This window comes from Eucyclogobius newberryi, unplaced genomic scaffold, assembly GCF_026437365.1.
Source record: "Eucyclogobius newberryi isolate DKJ021-1_F unplaced genomic scaffold, fEucNew1.0.hap1 SCAF_36, whole genome shotgun sequence".
NCBI lineage: Eukaryota > Metazoa > Chordata > Actinopteri > Gobiiformes > Gobiidae > Eucyclogobius > Eucyclogobius newberryi.
The window spans coordinates 523,148-535,261 of NW_027316012.1; the positions used below are offsets into that span (position 1 = coordinate 523,148).

The 12,114-nt window shown below is 46.5% G+C and overlaps 27 non-coding genes across 27 annotated transcripts; 18 read left to right on the forward strand and 9 right to left on the reverse strand.

The window, feature by feature from the left end:
* The first annotated feature begins 192 nt into the window (after positions 1-192).
* On the forward strand, positions 193-274 carry trnas-aga (transfer RNA serine (anticodon AGA)). The gene has a single exon. It is a non-coding gene; the product is annotated as a tRNA-Ser (tRNA).
* A 180-nt stretch (positions 275-454) lies between these two features.
* trnal-uag (transfer RNA leucine (anticodon UAG)) lies at positions 455-536 on the reverse strand. The gene has a single exon. It is a non-coding gene; the product is annotated as a tRNA-Leu (tRNA).
* Positions 537-686: 150 nt separating this feature from the next.
* On the forward strand, positions 687-758 carry trnag-ucc (transfer RNA glycine (anticodon UCC)). Its single transcript has one exon. It is a non-coding gene; the product is annotated as a tRNA-Gly (tRNA).
* An 839-nt stretch (positions 759-1,597) lies between these two features.
* trnas-aga (transfer RNA serine (anticodon AGA)) lies at positions 1,598-1,679 on the forward strand. Its single transcript has one exon. It is a non-coding gene; the product is annotated as a tRNA-Ser (tRNA).
* Positions 1,680-1,859: 180 nt separating this feature from the next.
* trnal-uag (transfer RNA leucine (anticodon UAG)) lies at positions 1,860-1,941 on the reverse strand. The gene has a single exon. It is a non-coding gene; the product is annotated as a tRNA-Leu (tRNA).
* Positions 1,942-2,101: 160 nt separating this feature from the next.
* On the forward strand, positions 2,102-2,173 carry trnag-ucc (transfer RNA glycine (anticodon UCC)). The gene has a single exon. It is a non-coding gene; the product is annotated as a tRNA-Gly (tRNA).
* An 839-nt stretch (positions 2,174-3,012) lies between these two features.
* trnas-aga (transfer RNA serine (anticodon AGA)) lies at positions 3,013-3,094 on the forward strand. The gene has a single exon. It is a non-coding gene; the product is annotated as a tRNA-Ser (tRNA).
* A 180-nt stretch (positions 3,095-3,274) lies between these two features.
* On the reverse strand, positions 3,275-3,356 carry trnal-uag (transfer RNA leucine (anticodon UAG)). The gene has a single exon. It is a non-coding gene; the product is annotated as a tRNA-Leu (tRNA).
* Positions 3,357-3,506: 150 nt separating this feature from the next.
* Positions 3,507-3,578, forward strand: trnag-ucc (transfer RNA glycine (anticodon UCC)). Its single transcript has one exon. It is a non-coding gene; the product is annotated as a tRNA-Gly (tRNA).
* An 843-nt stretch (positions 3,579-4,421) lies between these two features.
* On the forward strand, positions 4,422-4,503 carry trnas-aga (transfer RNA serine (anticodon AGA)). Its single transcript has one exon. It is a non-coding gene; the product is annotated as a tRNA-Ser (tRNA).
* A 180-nt stretch (positions 4,504-4,683) lies between these two features.
* On the reverse strand, positions 4,684-4,765 carry trnal-uag (transfer RNA leucine (anticodon UAG)). The gene has a single exon. It is a non-coding gene; the product is annotated as a tRNA-Leu (tRNA).
* A 150-nt stretch (positions 4,766-4,915) lies between these two features.
* Positions 4,916-4,987, forward strand: trnag-ucc (transfer RNA glycine (anticodon UCC)). The gene has a single exon. It is a non-coding gene; the product is annotated as a tRNA-Gly (tRNA).
* An 844-nt stretch (positions 4,988-5,831) lies between these two features.
* Positions 5,832-5,913, forward strand: trnas-aga (transfer RNA serine (anticodon AGA)). Its single transcript has one exon. It is a non-coding gene; the product is annotated as a tRNA-Ser (tRNA).
* Positions 5,914-6,093: 180 nt separating this feature from the next.
* trnal-uag (transfer RNA leucine (anticodon UAG)) lies at positions 6,094-6,175 on the reverse strand. The gene has a single exon. It is a non-coding gene; the product is annotated as a tRNA-Leu (tRNA).
* Positions 6,176-6,325: 150 nt separating this feature from the next.
* Positions 6,326-6,397, forward strand: trnag-ucc (transfer RNA glycine (anticodon UCC)). Its single transcript has one exon. It is a non-coding gene; the product is annotated as a tRNA-Gly (tRNA).
* Positions 6,398-7,241: 844 nt separating this feature from the next.
* trnas-aga (transfer RNA serine (anticodon AGA)) lies at positions 7,242-7,323 on the forward strand. Its single transcript has one exon. It is a non-coding gene; the product is annotated as a tRNA-Ser (tRNA).
* Positions 7,324-7,503: 180 nt separating this feature from the next.
* trnal-uag (transfer RNA leucine (anticodon UAG)) lies at positions 7,504-7,585 on the reverse strand. The gene has a single exon. It is a non-coding gene; the product is annotated as a tRNA-Leu (tRNA).
* Positions 7,586-7,735: 150 nt separating this feature from the next.
* Positions 7,736-7,807, forward strand: trnag-ucc (transfer RNA glycine (anticodon UCC)). Its single transcript has one exon. It is a non-coding gene; the product is annotated as a tRNA-Gly (tRNA).
* An 844-nt stretch (positions 7,808-8,651) lies between these two features.
* Positions 8,652-8,733, forward strand: trnas-aga (transfer RNA serine (anticodon AGA)). The gene has a single exon. It is a non-coding gene; the product is annotated as a tRNA-Ser (tRNA).
* A 180-nt stretch (positions 8,734-8,913) lies between these two features.
* On the reverse strand, positions 8,914-8,995 carry trnal-uag (transfer RNA leucine (anticodon UAG)). Its single transcript has one exon. It is a non-coding gene; the product is annotated as a tRNA-Leu (tRNA).
* A 150-nt stretch (positions 8,996-9,145) lies between these two features.
* Positions 9,146-9,217, forward strand: trnag-ucc (transfer RNA glycine (anticodon UCC)). Its single transcript has one exon. It is a non-coding gene; the product is annotated as a tRNA-Gly (tRNA).
* Positions 9,218-10,061: 844 nt separating this feature from the next.
* trnas-aga (transfer RNA serine (anticodon AGA)) lies at positions 10,062-10,143 on the forward strand. Its single transcript has one exon. It is a non-coding gene; the product is annotated as a tRNA-Ser (tRNA).
* Positions 10,144-10,323: 180 nt separating this feature from the next.
* Positions 10,324-10,405, reverse strand: trnal-uag (transfer RNA leucine (anticodon UAG)). Its single transcript has one exon. It is a non-coding gene; the product is annotated as a tRNA-Leu (tRNA).
* Positions 10,406-10,555: 150 nt separating this feature from the next.
* Positions 10,556-10,627, forward strand: trnag-ucc (transfer RNA glycine (anticodon UCC)). The gene has a single exon. It is a non-coding gene; the product is annotated as a tRNA-Gly (tRNA).
* An 848-nt stretch (positions 10,628-11,475) lies between these two features.
* trnas-aga (transfer RNA serine (anticodon AGA)) lies at positions 11,476-11,557 on the forward strand. The gene has a single exon. It is a non-coding gene; the product is annotated as a tRNA-Ser (tRNA).
* Positions 11,558-11,737: 180 nt separating this feature from the next.
* Positions 11,738-11,819, reverse strand: trnal-uag (transfer RNA leucine (anticodon UAG)). The gene has a single exon. It is a non-coding gene; the product is annotated as a tRNA-Leu (tRNA).
* A 150-nt stretch (positions 11,820-11,969) lies between these two features.
* Positions 11,970-12,041, forward strand: trnag-ucc (transfer RNA glycine (anticodon UCC)). Its single transcript has one exon. It is a non-coding gene; the product is annotated as a tRNA-Gly (tRNA).
* The last annotated feature ends 73 nt before the right edge of the window (positions 12,042-12,114 follow it).

The following is a 12,114-nucleotide window of genomic DNA, read 5'->3' on the forward strand; positions in this document are numbered from 1 at the left end:
ATCGATCGATCGATCGATCTTTGCAAAGTAAATAAGTATTCAACTGCGGACTCTTGATTGACATTGCCATCCCTCTGAACTTTAGAAGCATGCGCTTTGGCCTCAAAACTCCTCCTACTTTTGGCGGCAGGAAAAAAAAAGGCTACAACCCATACACACGCACAAGAAAAGGTTCCCGTAAGCAGCTAATGAGTTGTTGTGGCCGAGTGGTTAAGGCGATGGACTAGAAATCCATTGGGAATTTCCCGCGCAGGTTGGAATCCTGCCAACAACGTGGTTTATGTTGTTCCCGTACGGGCCCCTGCTGGCAGGCCATTTGGAGGAAGTAAAGAATCCCTGGTTGGCTTTTGACCAGGGCCAGATTTAGAATATGTATTTTATGAAAGCTAAACTCAAACGGAAGCGCTGCCGACAGACATCACACAGCCTTGCTCTTGACCTTCGGCATGAGAACTGGCAGCGGTGGGATTTGAACCCACGCCTCCGAAGAGACTGGAGCCTAAATCCAGCGCCTTAGACCACTCGGCCACGCTACCTGTTGCTCGGTTGGACAAGAAATGCGACCAGCGAAACCGTGCAAAAAAAGGCGTTTCTATGATAGTAATTATCTTCAAACCATGTTCCGTGTGCATGGAACTTTAGATATCAATTACAGGCGCTACGGCACTGCGAAAGCTTGTGTCCTTGCGATGGTGGTTTAGTGGTAAGCATAGCTGCCTTCCAAGCAGTTGACCCGGGTTCGATTCCCGGCCATCGCACGCTGTACTTTTGAGTTATACTTGTGTATATGCAGTTTCATTCACAACTAAAGCTCTCAGAGGGCAATGGCCAAACTGTCAAACAGTTGAGTATTAGAGCATTTGAACTAATCCTCTTGGCAGATCGCATGATTGCGGACTGACAGGTATGAAACAGCCCCATAACATGAATGAGTGAATGCTGTTCACCCACTATAACAAGAATCAACAAAGCACATGACCCTGACGTGAAGTTGAACACGCAACTTTCTGATCTGGAGTGAGACGCGCTACCGTTGCGCCACAGAGGCAGCCCGAGCTGTCCGGTCCGATGGCGCTGTGTTACGTTATAGAAGAAACGCTCAAATAAGCTCTATTTTCAGAATCAAAAAGGTTTTCTGGCAATTGTCAGTGAACAAAATTCCCAAACTACAAGCGTACTTGGGTGGTAAGGTGCAGCATAGCATTTTAGCCTAAGTCCAAGACGTTTATAACACATGAGATTATTCAGCAACGCCTTGACAGGGATGACTAATGAGGCCAAAGAGTTCTTTTGGGGTCTCCCCACGTAGATTTAAATCCTGAGAGTAATGGCTTCTTCTGCTCAAGTGTGTGATGGGATTTTGTTTACTTTGCCAGTAACCCATTTTTAAGCCTATGGCTTTTGATTTCTTTCGATCGATCGATCTTTGCAAAGTAAATAAGTATTCAACTGCGGACTCTTGATTGACATTGCCATCCCTCTGAACTTTAGAAGCATGCGCTTTGGCCTCAAAACTCCTCCTACTTTTGGCGGCAGGAAAAAAAAGGCTACAACCCATACACACGCACAAGAAAAGGTTCCCGTAAGAAGCTAATGAGTTGTTGTGGCCGAGTGGTTAAGGCGATGGACTAGAAATCCATTGGGAATTTCCCGCGCAGGTTGGAATCCTGCCAACAACGTGGTTTATGTTGTTCCCGTACGGGCCCCTGCTGGCAGGCCATTTGGAGGAAGTAAAGAATCCCTGGTTGGTTTTTGACCAGGGCCAGATTTAGAATATGTATTTTATGAAAGCTAAACTCAAACGGAAGCGCTGCCGACAGACATCACACAGCCTTGCTCTTGACCTTCGGCATGAGAACTGGCAGCGGTGGGATTTGAACCCACGCCTCCGAAGAGACTGGAGCCTAAATCCAGCGCCTTAGACCACTCGGCCACGCTACCTGTTGCTCGGTTGGACAAGAAATGCGACCAGCGAAACCGTGCAAAAAAAGGCGTTTCTATGATAGTAATTATCTTCAAACCATGTTCCGTGTGCATGGAACTTTAGATATCAATTACAGGCGCCGATTTGCGACACGGCACTGCGAAAGCCTTTGTCCTTGCGATGGTGGTATAGTGGTAAGCATAGCTGCCTTCCAAGCAGTTGACCCGGGTTCGATTCCCGGCCATCGCACGCTGTACTTTTGAGTTATACTTGTGTATATGCAGTTTCATTCACATCTAAAGCTCTCAGAGGGCAATGGCCAAACTGTCAAACAGTTGAGTATTAGAGCATTTGAACTAATCCTCTTGGCAGATCGCATGATTGCGGACTGACAGGTATGAAACAGCCCCATAACATGAATGAGTGAATGCTGTTCACCCACTATAACAAGAATCAACAAAGCACATGACCCTGACGTGAAGTTGAACACGCAACTTTCTGATCTGGAGTGAGACGCGCTACCGTTGCGCCACAGAGGCAGCCCGAGCTGTCCGGTCCGATGGCGCTGTGTTACGTTATAGAAGAAACGCTCAAATAAGCTCTATTTTCAGAATCAAAAAGGTTTTCTGGCAATTGTCAGTGAACAAAATTCCCAAACTACAAGCGTACTTGGGTGGTAAGGTGCAGCATAGCATTTTAGCCTAAGTCCAAGACGTTTATAACACATGAGATTATTCAGCAACGCCTTGACAGGGATGACTAATGAGGCCAAAGAGTTCTTTTGGGGTCTCCCCACGTAGATTTAAATCCTGAGAGTAATGGCTTCTTCTGCTCAAGTGTGTGATGGGATTTTGTTTACTTTGCCAGTAACCCATTTTTAAGCCTATGGCTTTTGATTTCTTTCGATCGATCGATCTTTGCAAAGTAAATAAGTATTCAACTGCGGACTCTTGATTGACATTGCCATCCCTCTGAACTTTAGAAGCATGCGCTTTGGCCTCAAAACTCCTCCTACTTTTGGCGGCAGGAAAAAAAAGGCTACAACCCATACACACGCACAAGAAAAGGTTCCCGTAAGCAGCTAATGAGTTGTTGTGGCCGAGTGGTTAAGGCGATGGACTAGAAATCCATTGGGAATTTCCCGCGCAGGTTGGAATCCTGCCAACAACGTGGTTTATGTTGTTCCCGTACGGGCCCCTGCTGGCAGGCCATTTGGAGGAAGTAAAGAATCCCTGGTTGGTTTTTGACCAGGGCCAGATTTAGAATATGTATTTTATGAAAGCTAAACTCAAACGGAAGCGCTGCCGACAGACATCACACAGCCTTGCTCTTGACCTTCGGCATGAGAACTGGCAGCGGTGGGATTTGAACCCACGCCTCCGAAGAGACTGGAGCCTAAATCCAGCGCCTTAGACCACTCGGCCACGCTACCTGTTGCTCGGTTGGACAAGAAATGCGACCAGCGAAACCGTGCAAAAAAAGGCGTTTCTATGATAGTAATTATCTTCAAACCATGTTCCGTGTGCATGGAACTTTAGATATCAATTACATGCGCCACGGCACTGCGAAAGCTTGTGTCCTTGCGATGGTGGTATAGTGGTAAGCATAGCTGCCTTCCAAGCAGTTGACCCGGGTTCGATTCCCGGCCATTGCACGCTGTACTTTTGAGTTATACTTGTGTATATGCAGTTTCATTCACAACTAAAGCTCTCAGAGGGCAATGGCCAAACTGTCAAACAGTTGAGTATTAGAGCATTTGAACTAATCCTCTTGGCAGATCGCATGATTGCGGACTGACAGGTATGAAACAGCCCCATAACATGAATGAGTGAATGCTGTTCACCCACTATAACAAGAATCAACAAAGCACATGACCCTGACGTGAAGTTGAACACGCAACTTTCTGATCTGGAGTGAGACGCGCTACCGTTGCGCCACAGAGGCAGCCCGAGCTGTCCGGTCCGATGGCGCTGTGTTACGTTATAGAAGAAACGCTCAAATAAGCTCTATTTTCAGAATCAAAAAGGTTTTCTGGCAATTGTCAGTGAACAAAATTCCCAAACTACAAGCGTACTTGGGTGGTAAGGTGCAGCATAGCATTTTAGCCTAAGTCCAAGACGTTTATAACACATGAGATTATTCAGCAACGCCTTGACAGGGATGACTAATGAGGCCAAAGAGTTCTTTTGGGGTCTCCCCACGTAGATTTAAATCCTGAGAGTAATGGCTTCTTCTGCTCAAGTGTGTGATGGGATTTTGTTTACTTTGCCAGTAACCCATTTTTAAGCCTATGGCTTTTGATTTCTTTCGATCGATCGATCGATCTTTGCAAAGTAAATAAGTATTCAACTGCGGACTCTTGATTGACATTGCCATCCCTCTGAACTTTAGAAGCATGCGCTTTGGCCTCAAAACTCCTCCTACTTTTGGCGGCAGGAAAAAAAAAGGCTACAACCCATACACACGCACAAGAAAAGGTTCCCGTATCAGCTAATGAGTTGATGTGGCCGAGTGGTTAAGGCGATGGACTAGAAATCCATTGGGAATTTCCCGCGCAGGTTGGAATCCTGCCAACAACGTGGTTTATGTTGTTCCCGTACGGGCCCCTGCTGGCAGGCCATTTGGAGGAAGAAAAGAATCCCTGGTTGGCTTTTGACCAGGGCCAGATTTAGAATATGTATTTTATGAAAGCTAAACTCAAACGGAAGCGCTGCCGACAGACATCACACAGCCTTGCTCTTGACCTTCGGCATGAGAACTGGCAGCGGTGGGATTTGAACCCACGCCTCCGAAGAGACTGGAGCCTAAATCCAGCGCCTTAGACCACTCGGCCACGCTACCTGTTGCTCGGTTGGACAAGAAATGCGACCAGCGAAACCGTGCAAAAAAAGGCGTTTCTATGATAGTAATTATCTTCAAACCATGTTCCGTGTGCATGGAACTTTAGATATCAATTACAGGCGCCACGGCACTGCGAAAGCTTGTGTCCTTGCGATGGTGGTATAGTGGTAAGCATAGCTGCCTTCCAAGCAGTTGACCCGGGTTTGATTCCCGGCCATCGCACGCTGTACTTTTGAGTTATACTTGTGTATATGCAGTTTCATTCACAACTAAAGCTCTCAGAGGGCAATGGCCAAACTGTCAAACAGTTGAGTATTAGAGCATTTGAACTAATCCTCTTGGCAGATCGCATGATTGCGGACTGACAGGTATGAAACAGCCCCATAACATGAATGAGTGAATGCTGTTCACCCACTATAACAAGAATCAACAAAGCACATGACCCTGACGTGAAGTTGAACACGCAACTTTCTGATCTGGAGTGAGACGCGCTACCGTTGCGCCACAGAGGCAGCCCGAGCTGTCCGGTCCGATGGCGCTGTGTTACGTTATAGAAGAAACGCTCAAATAAGCTCTATTTTCAGAATCAAAAAGGTTTTCTGGCAATTGTCAGTGAACAAAATTCCCAAACTACAAGCGTACTTGGGTGGTAAGGTGCAGCATAGCATTTTAGCCTAAGTCCAAGACGTTTATAACACATGAGATTATTCAGCAACGCCTTGACAGGGATGACTAATGAGGCCAAAGAGTTCTTTTGGGGTCTCCCCACGTAGATTTAAATCCTGAGAGTAATGGCTTCTTCTGCTCAAGTGTGTGATGGGATTTTGTTTACTTTGCCAGTAACCCATTTTTAAGCCTATGGCTTTTGATTTCTTTCGATCGATCGATCGATCTTTGCAAAGTAAATAAGTATTCAACTGCGGACTCTTGATTGACATTGCCATCCCTCTGAACTTTAGAAGCATGCGCTTTGGCCTCAAAACTCCTCCTACTTTTGGCGGCAGGAAAAAAAAAGGCTACAACCCATACACACGCACAAGAAAAGGTTCCCGTAAGCAGCTAATGAGTTGATGTGGCCGAGTGGTTAAGGCGATGGACTAGAAATCCATTGGGAATTTCCCGCGCAGGTTGGAATCCTGCCAACAACGTGGTTTATGTTGTTCCCGTACGGGCCCCTGCTGGCAGGCCATTTGGAGGAAGAAAAGAATCCCTGGTTGGCTTTTGACCAGGGCCAGATTTAGAATATGTATTTTATGAAAGCTAAACTCAAACGGAAGCGCTGCCGACAGACATCACACAGCCTTGCTCTTGACCTTCGGCATGAGAACTGGCAGCGGTGGGATTTGAACCCACGCCTCCGAAGAGACTGGAGCCTAAATCCAGCGCCTTAGACCACTCGGCCACGCTACCTGTTGCTCGGTTGGACAAGAAATGCGACCAGCGAAACCGTGCAAAAAAAGGCGTTTCTATGATAGTAATTATCTTCAAACCATGTTCCGTGTGCATGGAACTTTAGATATCAATTACAGGCGCCACGGCACTGCGAAAGCTTGTGTCCTTGCGATGGTGGTATAGTGGTAAGCATAGCTGCCTTCCAAGCAGTTGACCCGGGTTTGATTCCCGGCCATCGCACGCTGTACTTTTGAGTTATACTTGTGTATATGCAGTTTCATTCACAACTAAAGCTCTCAGAGGGCAATGGCCAAACTGTCAAACAGTTGAGTATTAGAGCATTTGAACTAATCCTCTTGGCAGATCGCATGATTGCGGACTGACAGGTATGAAACAGCCCCATAACATGAATGAGTGAATGCTGTTCACCCACTATAACAAGAATCAACAAAGCACATGACCCTGACGTGAAGTTGAACACGCAACTTTCTGATCTGGAGTGAGACGCGCTACCGTTGCGCCACAGAGGCAGCCCGAGCTGTCCGGTCCGATGGCGCTGTGTTACGTTATAGAAGAAACGCTCAAATAAGCTCTATTTTCAGAATCAAAAAGGTTTTCTGGCAATTGTCAGTGAACAAAATTCCCAAACTACAAGCGTACTTGGGTGGTAAGGTGCAGCATAGCATTTTAGCCTAAGTCCAAGACGTTTATAACACATGAGATTATTCAGCAACGCCTTGACAGGGATGACTAATGAGGCCAAAGAGTTCTTTTGGGGTCTCCCCACGTAGATTTAAATCCTGAGAGTAATGGCTTCTTCTGCTCAAGTGTGTGATGGGATTTTGTTTACTTTGCCAGTAACCCATTTTTAAGCCTATGGCTTTTGATTTCTTTCGATCGATCGATCGATCTTTGCAAAGTAAATAAGTATTCAACTGCGGACTCTTGATTGACATTGCCATCCCTCTGAACTTTAGAAGCATGCGCTTTGGCCTCAAAACTCCTCCTACTTTTGGCGGCAGGAAAAAAAAAGGCTACAACCCATACACACGCACAAGAAAAGGTTCCCGTAAGCAGCTAATGAGTTGTTGTGGCCGAGTGGTTAAGGCGATGGACTAGAAATCCATTGGGAATTTCCCGCGCAGGTTGGAATCCTGCCAACAACGTGGTTTATGTTGTTCCCGTACGGGCCCCTGCTGGCAGGCCATTTGGAGGAAGTAAAGAATCCCTGGTTGGCTTTTGACCAGGGCCAGATTTAGAATATGTATTTTATGAAAGCTAAACTCAAACGGAAGCGCTGCCGACAGACATCACACAGCCTTGCTCTTGACCTTCGGCATGAGAACTGGCAGCGGTGGGATTTGAACCCACACCTCCGAAGAGACTGGAGCCTAAATCCAGCGCCTTAGACCACTCGGCCACGCTACCTGTTGCTCGGTTGGACAAGAAATGCGACCAGCGAAACCGTGCAAAAAAAGGCGTTTCTATGATAGTAATTATCTTCAAACCATGTTCCGTGTGCATGGAACTTTAGATATCAATTACAGGCGCCACGGCACTGCGAAAGCATGTGTCCTTGCGATGGTGGTATAGTGGTAAGCATAACTGCCTTCCAAGCAGTTGACCCGGGTTCGATTCCCGGCCATCGCACGCTGTACTTTTGAGTTATACTTGTGTATATGCAGTTTCATTCACAACTAAAGCTCTCAGAGGGCAATGGCCAAACTGTCAAACAGTTGAGTATTAGAGCATTTGAACTAATCCTCTTGGCAGATCGCATGATTGCGGACTGACAGGTATGAAACAGCCCCATAACATGAATGAGTGAATGCTGTTCACCCACTATAACAAGAATCAACAAAGCACATGACCCTGACGTGAAGTTGAACACGCAACTTTCTGATCTGGAGTGAGACGCGCTACCGTTGCGCCACAGAGGCAGCCCGAGCTGTCCGGTCCGATGGCGCTGTGTTACGTTATAGAAGAAACGCTCAAATAAGCTCTATTTTCAGAATCAAAAAGGTTTTCTGGCAATTGTCAGTGAACAAAATTCCCAAACTACAAGCGTACTTGGGTGGTAAGGTGCAGCATAGCATTTTAGCCTAAGTCCAAGACGTTTATAACACATGAGATTATTCAGCAACGCCTTGACAGGGATGACTAATGAGGCCAAAGAGTTCTTTTGGGGTCTCCCCACGTAGATTTAAATCCTGAGAGTAATGGCTTCTTCTGCTCAAGTGTGTGATGGGATTTTGTTTACTTTGCCAGTAACCCATTTTTAAGCCTATGGCTTTTGATTTCTTTCGATCGATCGATCGATCTTTGCAAAGTAAATAAGTATTCAACTGCGGACTCTTGATTGACATTGCCATCCCTCTGAACTTTAGAAGCATGCGCTTTGGCCTCAAAACTCCTCCTACTTTTGGCGGCAGGAAAAAAAAAGGCTACAACCCATACACACGCACAAGAAAAGGTTCCCGTAAGCAGCTAATGAGTTGATGTGGCCGAGTGGTTAAGGCGATGGACTAGAAATCCATTGGGAATTTCCCGCGCAGGTTGGAATCCTGCCAACAACGTGGTTTATGTTGTTCCCGTACGGGCCCCTGCTGGCAGGCCATTTGGAGGAAGAAAAGAATCCCTGGTTGGCTTTTGACCAGGGCCAGATTTAGAATATGTATTTTATGAAAGCTAAACTCAAACGGAAGCGCTGCCGACAGACATCACACAGCCTTGCTCTTGACCTTCGGCATGAGAACTGGCAGCGGTGGGATTTGAACCCACGCCTCCGAAGAGACTGGAGCCTAAATCCAGCGCCTTAGACCACTCGGCCACGCTACCTGTTGCTCGGTTGGACAAGAAATGCGACCAGCGAAACCGTGCAAAAAAAGGCGTTTCTATGATAGTAATTATCTTCAAACCATGTTCCGTGTGCATGGAACTTTAGATATCAATTACAGGCGCCACGGCACTGCGAAAGCTTGTGTCCTTGCGATGGTGGTATAGTGGTAAGCATAGCTGCCTTCCAAGCAGTTGACCCGGGTTTGATTCCCGGCCATCGCACGCTGTACTTTTGAGTTATACTTGTGTATATGCAGTTTCATTCACAACTAAAGCTCTCAGAGGGCAATGGCCAAACTGTCAAACAGTTGAGTATTAGAGCATTTGAACTAATCCTCTTGGCAGATCGCATGATTGCGGACTGACAGGTATGAAACAGCCCCATAACATGAATGAGTGAATGCTGTTCACCCACTATAACAAGAATCAACAAAGCACATGACCCTGACGTGAAGTTGAACACGCAACTTTCTGATCTGGAGTGAGACGCGCTACCGTTGCGCCACAGAGGCAGCCCGAGCTGTCCGGTCCGATGGCGCTGTGTTACGTTATAGAAGAAACGCTCAAATAAGCTCTATTTTCAGAATCAAAAAGGTTTTCTGGCAATTGTCAGTGAACAAAATTCCCAAACTACAAGCGTACTTGGGTGGTAAGGTGCAGCATAGCATTTTAGCCTAAGTCCAAGACGTTTATAACACATGAGATTATTCAGCAACGCCTTGACAGGGATGACTAATGAGGCCAAAGAGTTCTTTTGGGGTCTCCCCACGTAGATTTAAATCCTGAGAGTAATGGCTTCTTCTGCTCAAGTGTGTGATGGGATTTTGTTTACTTTGCCAGTAACCCATTTTTAAGCCTATGGCTTTTGATTTCTTTCGATCGATCGATCGATCTTTGCAAAGTAAATAAGTATTCAACTGCGGACTCTTGATTGACATTGCCATCCCTCTGAACTTTAGAAGCATGCGCTTTGGCCTCAAAACTCCTCCTACTTTTGGCGGCAGGAAAAAAAAAGGCTACAACCCATACACACGCACAAGAAAAGGTTCCCGTAAGCAGCTAATGAGTTGTTGTGGCCGAGTGGTTAAGGCGATGGACTAGAAATCCATTGGGAATTTCCCGCGCAGGTTGGAATCCTGCCAACAACGTGGTTTATGTTGTTCCCGTACGGGCCCCTGCTGGCAGGCCATTTGGAGGAAGTAAAGAATCCCTGGTTGGCTTTTGACCAGGGCCAGATTTAGAATATGTATTTTATGAAAGCTAAACTCAAACGGAAGCGCTGCCGACAGACATCACACAGCCTTGCTCTTGACCTTCGGCATGAGAACTGGCAGCGGTGGGATTTGAACCCACACCTCCGAAGAGACTGGAGCCTAAATCCAGCGCCTTAGACCACTCGGCCACGCTACCTGTTGCTCGGTTGGACAAGAAATGCGACCAGCGAAACCGTGCAAAAAAAGGCGTTTCTATGATAGTAATTATCTTCAAACCATGTTCCGTGTGCATGGAACTTTAGATATCAATTACAGGCGCCACGGCACTGCGAAAGCATGTGTCCTTGCTATGGTGGTATAGTGGTAAGCATAACTGCCTTCCAAGCAGTTGACCCGGGTTCGATTCCCGGCCATCGCACGCTGTACTTTTGAGTTATACTTGTGTATATGCAGTTTCATTCACAACTAAAGCTCTCAGAGGGCAATGGCCAAACTGTCAAACAGTTGAGTATTAGAGCATTTGAACTAATCCTCTTGGCAGATCGCATGATTGCGGACTGACAGGTATGAAACAGCCCCATAACATGAATGAGTGAATGCTGTTCACCCACTATAACAAGAATCAACAAAGCACATGACCCTGACGTGAAGTTGAACACGCAACTTTCTGATCTGGAGTGAGACTCGCTACCGTTGCGCCACAGAGGCAGCCCGAGTTGTCCGGTTCGATGGCGCTGTGTTACGTTATAGAAGAAACGCTCAAATAAGCTCTATTTTCAGAATCAAAAAGGTTTTCTGGCAATTGTCAGTGAACAAAATTCCCAAACTACAAGCGTACTTGGGTGGTAAGGTGCAGCATAGCATTTTAGCCTAAGTCCAAGACGTTTATAACACATGAGATTATTCAGCAACGCCTTGACAGGGATGACTAATGAGGCCAAAGAGTTCTTTTGGGGTCTCCCCACGTAGATTTAAATCCTGAGAGTAATGGCTTCTTCTGCTCAAGTGTGTGATGGGATTTTGTTTACTTTGCCAGTAACCCATTTTTAAGCCTATGGCTTTTGATTTCTTTCGATCGATCGATCGATCGATCTTTGCAAAGTAAATAAGTATTCAACTGCGGACTCTTGATTGACATTGCCATCCCTCTGAACTTTAGAAGCATGCGCTTTGGCCTCAAAACTCCTCCTACTTTTGGCGGCAGGAAAAAAAAAGGCTACAACCCATACACACGCACAAGAAAAGGTTCCCGTAAGCAGCTAATGAGTTGTTGTGGCCGAGTGGTTAAGGCGATGGACTAGAAATCCATTGGGAATTTCCCGCGCAGGTTGGAATCCTGCCAACAACGTGGTTTATGTTGTTCCCGTACGGGCCCCTGCTGGCAGGCCATTTGGAGGAAGTAAAGAATCCCTGGTTGGCTTTTGACCAGGGCCAGATTTAGAATATGTATTTTATGAAAGCTAAACTCAAACGGAAGCGCTGCCGACAGACATCACACAGCCTTGCTCTTGACCTTCGGCATGAGAACTGGCAGCGGTGGGATTTGAACCCACGCCTCCGAAGAGACTGGAGCCTAAATCCAGCGCCTTAGACCACTCGGCCACGCTACCTGTTGCTCGGTTGGACAAGAAATGCGACCAGCGAAACCGTGCAAAAAAAGGCGTTTCCATGATAGTAATTATCTTCAAACCATGTTCCGTGTGCATGGAACTTTAGATATCAATTACAGGCGCCACGGCACTGCGAAAGCATGTGTCCTTGCGATGGTGGTATAGTGGTAAGCATAGCTGCCTTCCAAGCAGTGGACCCGGGTTCAATTCCCGGCCATCGCATGCTGTACTTTTGATTTATACTTGTGTATATGCAGTTTCATTCACAACTAAAGCTCTCAGAGGGCAATGGCCA